Here is a 12,858-nt window from a genome sequence, read left to right on the forward strand (position 1 = left end):
TGAGGGAGAGGAGATGCAACATGGGGGGTTAAGGGGGTAGGAGAAGAGTAAATGAAACAAGATGGGATTGGGAGGGAGACAAACCATAAGTGACTCTTAATCTCACAAAACAAACTGAGGGTTGATGGGGGGAGGGGGGTTGGGAGAGGGGGGTGGGGTTATGGACATTGGGGAGGGATATGCTATGGTGAGTGCTGTGAAGTGTGTAAACCTGGTGATTCACAGACCTGTACCCCTGGGGATAAAAATATATTATATGTTTATAAAAAATAAAATTAAAAAAAAAAAAGAAATGATCCCTGTCCATTTCATCATACTATTGTAAATACTGATTTTTTTTTATCATTTCCAATTTGAGAGACAAAAATTTATTATAATATTACTTTGCTTTTTCTGCTTACTAGAAAGCAGAGTATTTTCTTCAGGTAACCACGTTTGCATTTTTCTCTCTTGTAAATGGCCTTTTTTGTCCTTGGGCTGTTTATCTAAAGACCTCAGTGTTTTCACTTCAGTTTTTCTTTTTTTTTTTTTTAATCTGTTTTGTGTACGTTTCTAGTAAATCTTTAAAGGGTAAATATATTAATATTTTCATACTTTCTTCAATTATTTCTCCAAGTTTGTTGTTTGTCTTTTAATTTGGGTAACTTTTTACATAAGTTTTTAAAAATGTGCATATAGTCAAATCTTTTGATCTTTTCCTTTGAGCCTTCTTCCATTCTGTGTGTTCCTAGAATGTCTGACATCCTGTGTACTTTTTCAATTTTGAATTTTGTATTTAACACTTAAACCCATCCTGCATTTGCTTTGCCACATCGTATAGTATATGCATCCAATGTATCTTCATCTTTCATATGAACAATCAATTGCCTCAACACTATTTATTGAATAATCTATTCCCCACCCAAGTTATTTGTATGTTTAATTTATGTACATATTAAATTATTATAAAGCTAAAAAAATTTTGTGGTATATGTCTTCCATTCTACAATTGTCTATTTCTAAATAAAGATCACTGTAATTTTTTTCATTCTCAAGACAATTTTTAAGAAATTATTTATTTATTTATTTTGAGGGAGAGAGTGGAGTGAGGGGAGGGGCAGAGGGAGAGGGAAAGAGAGAAAAATCCCAAGCAGATTCCCTACTGAGCACAGAGCCTGATGCGGTGCTCGACCTCAGAACCCTCAGATCACAACCAGAGCTGAAACCAAGACTCGGGACACTCAACTGACTGAGTCACCCAGGCTCCCCTCATGCTCAAGACAATTTTTATGACTAACTCAACAGAACCTAAAAAGAAATTTTTACAGTAGAAATGTCATTTCTTTAATGTATACACATTTCAGGGTTTTTCCACATTGATTGTTTTTGTTAGTAATTTGGAGGCTTAAAAATGATTCTTGATTTTAATGTCATGATATCTATTAAAATGTTCTTTTATATCTTCTTTCAGTATTTTTTTAAAGATTTTGTTTGTTTATTTGAGATACAAAGTGAGTGGGGGAGAGCACAAGTAGGGGGAGAGGCAGAGGGAAAGAGAGAAGTAAGCTTCCCACTGAAGAGGGAACCTGATCCAGGGCTCTGATCCCAGGACCCCAGGATCTGACCTAAGCTGAAGGCAGACGCTTAACCGACTGAGTCATCCAGGTACCCCAGTATATTTCTATTATTGTTAATAACAAACCTATTTTTTTTAATTTTTTTATTTTTTATTAACATAAACATATGATATATTTTTATCCCCAGGGGTACAGGTCTGTGAATTGCCAGGTTTACACACTTCACAGCACTCACCATAGCATATCCCTCCCCAATGTCCATAACCCCACCCCCCTCTCCCAACCCCCCTCCCCCCATCAACCCTCAGTTTGTTTTGTGAGATTAAGAGTCACTCATGGTATTGTTAATAACAAACCTATTTATTTCCATTTATTTAGTAACTGGCCAGGGACTAAGCTTTACATACATCATCTCATTTAATCCTTACAATAAATTCCTTTGAGACGAATGTTAGAATTTTCATTTTACAGATGAAGACAGTCCCAGCAGGAAAATTCTGACAGAAAATGCTCTGTGACATTTTCATTTTTGTCTTTTTTTTTTTTTAAGATTTTAGTTATTTATTTGACAGACAGATCACAAGTAGGCAGAGAGGCAGGCAGAGAGAGAAAGAGGGGAGGAAGCAGGCTCCCTGCTGAGCAGAGAGCTCAATGTGGGGCTCAATCCCAGGACCCTGAGATCATGACCTAAGCCAAAGGCAGAGGCTTTAACCCACTGAGCCACCCAGGCGCCCAATGTCTTTTTTTTTTTTTTCCAGTTTGTTTAAGGGTACATCACCCGGCTTCTCTCAATCCCCAGTCGACCTTACTTAGGGCCTTTAACACTATGCACACAGCCTATCCCGCCATACTTCCTAAAATGGATCAGGGACCAGATCAGCCAAAGAAGTGCCAGTGTCAATGCAAAACAAAGGATAAGACATTGCTGCAACGTTTCCACTCAGAGTTCCTCATGCAACTTCTTTTTTTTTTTTAATTAAGATTTTATCTATTTATTTGAGATATTTGAGAGAGAGTGAGGGAGTGAGAGAGCAAAAGCCAGGAAGTGGGGAGAGAGACGGAGGGAGAAGCCAACTCCCACCAAGCAAAGAGCCTGATGGGGAACTTGATCCCAGGACCCTGGGATCATGACCTGAGCCAAAGTCAGTTGCTTAACTGACTGAGCCACCCAGATGCCCCCTCATGCAAATTCTTTCACAACTGACAAGAAGCAAGCTCATTGACTATCCTGCTGAAAAACATAAAACCCTCCAGTGTACTTCCAGTGGAAAATTTTAAAACTCTCCTTGCCAATGCTGACCTACCTTTGATTTATATTTTGTGAAGTGCATATGGAAATAAAGACGTGTAACCAGCTTTGACATCAGCCAGGTATTGGTCATCTGAATAGAGTAGGTGAAGTGGGCTAAAATTCTAAACTGAATAAGTCACAGCATAGCAATTTTTAGGGAGAATAAATGACTTTTTTCTTTTTTTTATTATCTTAATTTTAAACACTTCAGAAGGGATATACAAGCCAGGAAAAGAATACTTTTTAAAGCAGGTTAAAATAACTTGTCTTATTTCATATGCTTCAGAGGGCTGGGTATCTGGGAGTATGTTAACTGGGTGGTTCTGGCTCAGGGTCTTTCATGATATTGTAGTCAAACCCTGCTGGCAGGGCTACAGACTCTGAAGACTTGACTGGAACTTGAAGCTTCAATTCATCACCATGTGGTCCTCTTCATAGGAATGCTCTTACCATGGCTTCTGCCAGAGTGAATGGTGAGAGGAGGTTGGTGAGAGAGACCAGAGAGAGAACACTGAAGATGGAAACCACAGAACTGAATCTTGGGAGGGACAGCCCATCACTTCTGTGATATTCTGTTTGTTAGAAGTGAGTCATCAAGTCCAGCCCACTTTCATGGGACAGAAATTAAGTTCTCCTTGGGGGAGGGGCATCAAAGAAATTGTGGACATATCCCAAAAGTATAATTTCCATACACATTTTGACAAAACTTTAAAATCATATTCATATGAACTTCCTCTATTTTTAAGGAATGTAACTAGCAGTGTTCAGCTATAAATAGTGGAAGAAGCGTTAAATAAAAAAAAATAATTTTATTATCTGACTTATAGCATCTTGAATGACCTTTATATTTTCTTTATCTGTTTCTACATTTTCTAATAATCTTATGATGATCATTGATCAGCATAATAGAAAACAAATAAGCTTAAAAAAAGAGTATTTTATTGAGTCAAGGTATGTTCCAGCAAGTACTAAATCCATTAATGGTACCCAAGGGAGAGAGACATGCAATTTTTATTAATTAAGAATCCATTCCAGGGGCACCTGGGTGACTCAGTCATTAAGTGTCTGCCTTTGGTCATGATTCCAGGGTCCTGGGATTGAGTCCCACATCAGGCTCCCTGCTTGGTGGGAAGTCTGCTTCTCCCTTTCCCACCCACCCTGCTTGTGTTTCCTCTCTTGCTGTGTCTCTCTCTGTCATATAAACAAATAAAAAATCTTAAAAAAATAAAAGAATCTTTTCCATACTCCACAATAAATAAAATTTGAGGAATTGCATAAAAACATCAATTTGAAAATATATCCAAGTATTACATCATCTGGGAGCCCACACACCTGTTTAGCTGTGCTCACACCAGAGATGTCTTCTTAACTCTTCCCCCTCCCAGACTAGAGAGCATTCGCTACAAGATCAAGTATTTGTGTATTATTTCTTGAAACCTCCCCAGAACCAGGCACATGGTAGTCATTAGTAAATAGTCTCTGAATGAACAGATACTGCTTCTCTCCTCATTCCTACCCTAATGCCTAACTCACCTCCTTCTCAGGAACAGCGGTTACTCCTCCTCTTTGATTGTGTTCTTGGTTTAAACTGCAAACTTGGGTTCTGGTATCTGTGTCTAACTTCATTCTTCTTTCTATCTCCAAATCCCAACTGGATAGTTTATTCCCAGAAAACAAAGCACACACTTCCTCATAGGAAAACCTAATGTAAAGACTGTAAGAATTTGACTTATTGACCAAAATAGGCTCAGTCTACCTTACCTAGTGATTCGCTTTGAAGATTGCTACGGTTTTCATATGCCTCTTCTTGCTTTCATTTACTTGTGGCCATCGGTGATGGTGGATGTGACAAGAGGACCAATTCTCAGTTACACACCAGGGTGTTTCAACTACCTGGCCAACTTGGAGGTGGAGCTGGCTCTGTGGGACAGAGTGAGAGGGATGACTGTGGCTGCCTAAGGCCTCTATCCTGCCCAGATGTCAACATGGTACTGACCTGCTTCTCTGTGGTTTTCCCTAACAGTTTCCAAAACATCCCAGTAAAATGGACCCCAGAGATCAGTCATTTCTACCCTGCTGTGCCCATCTTCCTGGTTGGGAACAAGAAGGACCTTACTCAAGAAGAATGCAGAAGCAGGAGCAGTAAAACCAAAGATATTTTTTAAAAGGACCAGAATTTTTCAATATCTGGATAATGAAAGTGGCCTAGAGAGAGCAAAGAAAATGGAATGAGGTGGGGGTGGAATGGGGGGGACTAATAGTAGTTTTTGTTATTGTTGTTGTTTTTAAATTTCTTTATCTCAAGAAAATGTCCAGGTTCAAAATGCAGTGGATGAAAATACATCTATCCCAAGGCAATCATAAAATTTCAAGTCACTGGGATTTCAGAGAATAGTCCACAAGCTTTCAAAGTGGAGGTGGGAGAGAAGGAAACTGTCAGTTCACACATGAAGAATAAGGATTCAGATACACTTGAGGTAACTTGGACTAAGCCTCCCTATCTAGACAATTATAAAAACACAACAAAATATTTTAAAATATATTCCTGAAGGTATCACAGAGCTAATAAAAAAAAATGAAGAATTACTAGGACAGAACCCAGAGGGAGGGGAAGTCCCACAGAAATGAACCCATTCAGGATTTTTCCCTGGAGCCCTTCACTGTTTTCAGTGTGCCAGCTAGAAATTCAGGATCTCCTGACTGGACTTCAAGAAATAAGATAAAGTGGAGCTGTGCCATTGTCTCTGTATTTTTAGTTCACCCTTTGTTATTAAAATGCAGCCTTTCTGCATCCCAACCCAAACAAAGGGGTTTCATTACACCCTGGACTCTAACCCTTTCTCTCTATGACCTTGAAGAGTGTCAAAAGCACTTAAAGGCATATTTGGAAAGAAAAATTTTTCAAAATCAATGAATAAAACACCCACCTTAAGAAGTTTAAAACAGGGGTGCCTGGGTGGCTCAGTGGGTTAAGCCTCTGCCTTTGGCTCAGGTTGATCTCAGGGTCCTGGGATTGAACCCACATTGGGCTCTCTGCTCAGCGGGGAGCCTGCTTCCCCCTCTCTCTCTGCCTGCCTCTCTGCTTACTTGCAATCCCTCTCTGTCTTTCTGTCAAATAAATAAAATTTTTTAAAAAAAGAAGTTTAAAACAAAAAAGTACTAGTTAAATTCAAAGAAGGAAGGAAATAATAAAGATGTGAGTTGAAATCAATAAAATAGGAAAAAATATCATCCCAGAGATGATCAACAAAGCCACCAGTTGGTTCTTTGAAAAGACTGACTAATAGAATTGATAAAGCCTGGCAAGACTTACCAAGAAAAAAACAGAGCGGAGGAGAGGCAAGATGGCAGAGGAGTAGCAGACTGAAATGACATCATATCCCAGGAGTTCAGCTTGATAGGTATCAAACCATTCCGAACACCTACAAACTCAACAGGAGATAGAAGAGAAGAAGAGCAGCAATTCTAGAAATAGAAAATCGACCACTTTCTGAAAGGTAGGACGTGCAGAAAAGTGAATCCCAAGCAATAGGAAGATAGACTGTGGGGAAACGGGCTGTCTCCTGGCAAGCGGTGGAGCAGTGGAACACAAAATCAGAACTTTTAGAAGTCTGCTCCACTGGCGGACATCGCTCCAGAGGCTAAGTGGGGGTGGAGCCCTCGTGAGGACAATGTGGTCTCAGGTCCCATGGAGTCACAGAAAGATCAGGGGTGTCTGAATGTGACAGAGCTGCCATGTATTGGAGTGGGGAAGCCAGCTGCAGAGATGGACCTGGAGCCAAGGAGTGAGCTCGCACCTTGGGGTTACTTAAGCCATGATCCAAGGCACAGTTGGACCACTGCTCTTCAAGCAGGGACCCCACAGTGGCAGATCCAAGGAGACTCACCTTCTTCCTCCAGGAGGAGCAGCACAGCAGGAATCTGCTGGGTTTGGAGACTCCAAACGGGGCCGTGTACCAGAGAAAGAAATGCTCAGTCACAGGCCAGGTGAACATGGAGTGCAGCCAGAGACCAGGAAGATGGGAGTGATTGACTATTTATCTCTGAGGGGACACTGAGGAGTGGGGCCCCAAGCTCCCAGCTCCTCTGGGCCAGAGATTGGAAGGCCGACATTTTCATTCCTGTCCTCCAAAGTGGTACAGAAAGCGTTTAGGGAACAAAAGCTACCGAGAGCTGAACCTGAGCAGATTACTTAGCCCGGTCCCTGGCAAGGGTGGTGCAATTCTGCCTTAGGGAAAAACATTTGAGAATCACTGCAATGGGCCCCTCCTGTGGAAGATCAGCAAGAACATCCAGCCAGGACCAAGCTCGCTGATCAAGGAGAACAGCAGAACTCGAGAGCTAGGGGAAAACAGCACATAGAATTCATGGCTTTTTCCCCATGATCTTTCAGTCTTGTGAAGTTAAATTTCTTTTTATTTTTTTCTTAATCTTTTTTTTAACTTTTCCTCTTTCCTCTTTTAATGTTTTCTAACTAGTTTATCTTAACAATACCTTTCTAAAAATATTTTTAAACCTTCATTGTTATAGTCATATTTTATCCTATCTTTTCATTGTATTTAACTTTATTTTTTGTATACATGTAGGTTTTTTTTTTTCTAAAAAATTTTGGGATACAATTTCTTCTAATAGATCAAATATACCCTAATCTAGCACGTGGCTTTGTTCTAGTCTCCAACCTGAGCACATTCCCTCCTTTTTTTTTCTTTTTCCAACCATCTTATCAATTCCTATCAAACCATCTTATCAATTCCAATTAAAATTTCTAAAGAACTTTTAGAATTTTCATTAAATTTTCATCTTTACAGCCATATTCCATCCCTTCATTATGTTTACACTTGTGTGTGTCTGTGTGTGTGTATTTATTTATTTTCCCCCTCTTCTTCTCCCCCTACTTTCGGATGTCTTCTGATTTGGTTAGTGTACATTTTTCTGGGGTCTTTGCCAACCTTTTAGTATTTTTATTCCCTCATTCATATATTCTTGGCTGGATAAAATGACAAGGTGGAAAAACTCAGCACACACACACACACACACACACACACACACAAAAGAACAAGAGGCAGTACCAATGACTAGGGACGTAATCAATACGGACATTGGTAGTATGTTAGAACTAGAGTTCAGAACGACGATTCTCAAGGTGCTAGCTGGGCTTGAAAAAGGTATGGAAGATATTAGAGAAACCCTGTCTGGAGAAATAAAATCCTTTTCTGGAGAAATAAAAACTAAAATCTAACCAAGTTAAAATTTAAAAAGCTATTAATGAGGTGCAATCAAAACGGAAGGTTCTTACTGCTAGGATAAATGAGGCAGAATAAAGAATTAGTGATATAGAAGACCAAATGATGGAGAATAAAGAAGCTGAGAAAAAGGGAGACAAACAACTACTGGACCACGAGGGGAGAATTCAAGAGATAAGTGATACCAGAAGATGAAACAATATTAGAATAATTGGGATTCCAGAAGAAGAAGAAAGAGAGAAAGGGGCAGAAGGTATATTGGAGCAAATTATAGTAGAGAATTTCCCTAATATGCAAAGGGAACAAGCATCAATCCAGGAGACACAAAATTAATAAAATAGGTCTACACCCTGTCATCTAATAGTAAGACCTACAAGTCTTAGTGATAAAGAGAAAATCCTCAGAGCAGCTTGGAACAAGAAGTTTGTAACACACAATGGCAGAAATATTAGATTGGCTGCAGACTTATCGACAGAGACCTGGCAGGCCAGAAAGAACTAGCATGATATATTCATAGTACTAAGTGAGAAAAATATGATCCAATAATACTATATCCAGCTAGGCTGTCATTGAAAATAGAAGGAGAGATGAAAAGCTTCCAGGAAAAACAAAAATTAAAAGAATTTGTAAACACAAACCAGCCCTACAGGAAATATTGAAAGTGGTCCTTTAAGCAAAGAGAGTGCCTAAAAGTAGTAGACCAGAAAGGAACAGAGACAATATACAGTAAGAGTCACCTTACAGGTAATAAAATGACACTAAATTCATATCTTTCAATAGCTACCCTGAATGTAAATGGGGTAAATGCCCCAGTCAAAAGACACAGGGTATCAGAATGAATAAAAAACCCAAACCCATCAATATGCTGTCTACAAGAAACTTATTTCAGACCCAAAGACACCTCCAGATGTAAAGTGAGGGGGTGGAAAACAATTTACCATGCCAATGGACATCAAAAGAAAGCTGGGGTGGCAATCCTTTTATCGGATAAATTAGATTTTTAAGTTAAAGACTATAATAAAAGATGAGGAAGGACACTATATCATACTTAAAGGGTCTGTCCAACAAGAAGATGTAACAATTTTAAATACCCATGCCCCTAACATGGGAGCAGCCAACTATATAAACCAATTAATAACAAAAACAAAGAAGCACATCAACAATAATACAATAATAGTAGGGGACTTTAACACCCTCTCACTGAAATGGACAGATCATCCAAACAAAACATCAACAAGGAAATAGAGGCCTTAAATGACACACTGGACCAGATGGACATCACAGATATATTCAGAACATTCCATCCTAAAGCAACAGAATACACATTCTTCTCTAGTGGACATGGAACATTCCCCAGAGTAAGTCACATCCTTGGTCGCAAATCAGGTTTCAACCAGTACCAAGAGATTGGGATCATTACCTGCATATTTTCAGACCAGAATGCTCTGAAGCTAGAATTCAATCACAAGAGGAAAGTTGGAAAGAACTCAAATACGTGGAGGTTAAAGAGCATCCTACTAAAGAATGAATGGGTCAACCAGGAAATTAAAGAAGAATTTTAAAAATTCATGGAAACAAATGATAATGAATACAAAGCTGTTCAAAATCTTTGGGACACAGCAAAGTCAGTCCTGAGAGGAAAGTATATAGCAATACAAGCCTTTCTCAAGAAACAAGAAAGGCCTCAAGTACACAACCTAACCCTACACCTAAAGCAGCTGGAGAAAGAACAGCAAAGAAAGCCTAAACCCAGAAGGAGAAGAGAAATAATAAAGATCAGGGCATAGATCAATGAAATAGAAATCAAAACAACAGTAGAACAAATCAAGGAGACTAGGAGGTGGTTCTTTGAAGGAATTAATAAGACTGATAAACCCCTGGCCAGACTTATCAAAAAGAAAAGAGAAAGGACCCAAATTAATAAAATCATGAATGAAAGAGGAGAGATCCCAACCAACACCAAATAAATACAATTATAAGAACATATTATGCACAACTATACACCAGCAAATTTGAAAATCTGGAAGAAATGGATGCATTCCTAGAGACATATAAACTACCGAAAGTGAACCTGAAGAAACAGAAAACCTGAACAGATCCATAAGCAGCGAGGAGATTGAAGCAGTCATCAAAAATCTCCCAAGAAGCAAGAGCCCAGGGCCAGACGGCTTTCCAGGGGAATTCTACCAAACATTTAAAGAAGAATTAGTACCTATTCTCCTGAAACCATTCCAAAAAATAGAAATGGAAGGAAAACTTCCTTACTCATTTTATGAGGCCAGCATCACCTTGATCCCAAAACCAGACAACAACCCCACCAAAAAGGAGAATTACAGACCAGTATCCTTGATGAACACAGATGTAAAAATTCTCACCAAAATACTAGCCAATAGGATCCAACATTACATTAAAAGGATTATTCTCCACAACCAAGTGGAATTTATTGCAGGGCTTCAAGGTTGGTTCAACATTCACAAATCAATCAATGTGATACAATACATTAATAAAAGAAAGAACAAGAACCATATAATACTCTCAATAGATGCTGAAAAAGCATTTGACAAAGTACAGCATCTTTTCTTGATCAAAACTCTTCAAAGTGTAGGGATAAAGGGTACACACCTCAATATCATCAAAGCCATCTATGAAAAACCTACTGCAAATATCATTCTCAATGGAGAAAAACTGAGAGTTTTCCCCCTAAGGTCAGGAACATGGCAGGGATGGCCACTATCACCACTGCTATTCAACTTAGTACTAGAAGTCCTAGCCTCAGCAATCAGACAACAAAAAGAAATTAAAGGCATCCGAATCAGCAAAGAGGAAATCAAACTCTCACTCTTTGCAGGTGATACGATACTTTATGTGGAAAGCCCAAAAGAATCCACTCCAAATATGCTAGAACTCATACAGGAATTCAGTAAAGTGTCAGGATATAAAATCAATGCACAGAAATCAGTTGCATTTCTATACACCAATAACAAGACAGAAGAAAGAGAAATTAAGGAGTCAATCCCATTTACAATTGCACCCCAAACCATAAGATGCCTAGGAATAAACCTAACCAAAGAGGCAAAGAATCTGTACTCAGAAAACTATAAAGTACTAATGAAAGAAATTGAAGAAGACAGAAAGAAATGGAAAAAAGTTCCATGCTCATGGATTGGAAGTATAAATATTGTGAAAATGTCTATGCTACCTAGAACAATCTACACATTTAATGCAATCCCTATCAAAATCCCATCCATTTTTTTCAAAGCAATGGAACAAATAATCCTAAAATTTATGTGGAACCAGAAAAGACCCCGAATAGCCAGAGGAATGTTGAAACAAAACAAAACAAAACAAAACAAAAAACAAAGTTGGCAGCCTCACAATTCCAGACTTCAAACTCTAGTACAAAGCTGTAATCATCAAGACAGTATGGTATTGGCACAAAAACAGATACATAGATCAATGGAACAGAATAGAGAGCGCAGAAATAGACCTTCAACTCTATGGTCAACTAATCTTCGACAAAGCAGGAAAGAATGTCCAATAGAAAAAAGACAGTGTCTTCAACAAATGATGTTGGGAAAATTGGACAGGCACATGCAGAAGAATGAAACTGGACCTGTTCCTTACACCACACACAAAAATAAAAATGGATGAAAGACCTCAATGTGAGAAAGGAATCCATCAAAATCCTTGAGGAGAACACAGGCAGCAACCTCTTCAACCTCAGCCACAGCAACTTCTTCCTAGAAACATTGCCAAAGGCAAGGGAAGCATGGGCAAAAATGAACTATTGGGACTTCATCTAGATCAAAAGCTTTTGCATAGTAAATGAAACCATCAACAAAACCAAAAGACAACTGACAGAATGGGAGACAATATTCGCAAATGACATATCAGATAAAGGGCTAGTATCCAAAATCCATAAAGAACTTATTCAACTCAACACCCAAAGAACACATAATCCAATCAAGAATGGGCAGAGGACATGAATAGACATTTCTGCAAAGAAGACATTCAGATGGCCAACAGACACATGAAAAAGTGCTCAACATCACTTGGCATCAGGGAAATAAAAATCAAAACCACAATGAGATACCACCTCACACCAGTCAGAATGGCTAAAATTAACAAGTCAGGAAATGACAGATGTCGGGGAGGATGTGGAGAAAAGGGAACCAACCTACACTGTTGGTGGGAATGCAGTCTGGTGCAGCCACTCTGGAAAACAACATGGAGGTTCCTCAAAAAGTTGAAAATAGAGCTACCTTATGACCCAGCAATCGCACTACTGGGTATTTACCCTAAAGATACAAATGTAGTGATCTGAATGAAGGGGCATGTGCACCTGAATGTTTATAGCAGCAATGCCCACAATAACCAAACTGTGGAAAGAACCTAGATGTCCATCAACAGATGAATGGATAAAGAAGGTGTGGTATATATATACAATGGAAAACTATGCAGCCATCAAAAGAAATGAAATCTTGCCATTTGCAACGACATGGTTGGAACTAGAGGGTAATATGCTTAGCGAAATAAGTCAATCAGAGAAAGACAATTTTCATTTGATCTCCTTGATATGAGGAATTTGAGAGGCAGAGTGGGGTGTTTGGAGGGTAGGGAAGGAAAAAAATAAAACGAGATGGGATGGGGAGGGAGACAAACCATAAGAGACTCTTAATCTCACAAGATAAACTGAGAGTTGCTGGGGAGGAGAGGGTATGGAGAGGGTGGTTGGGTTGTGGACATTGGGGAGGGTATGTGATATGGT

This window comes from Enhydra lutris, unplaced genomic scaffold (genome assembly GCF_002288905.1).
Source record: "Enhydra lutris kenyoni isolate GAN:26980312 unplaced genomic scaffold, ASM228890v2 scaffoldscaffold63, whole genome shotgun sequence".
Lineage (NCBI taxonomy): Eukaryota > Metazoa > Chordata > Mammalia > Carnivora > Mustelidae > Enhydra > Enhydra lutris.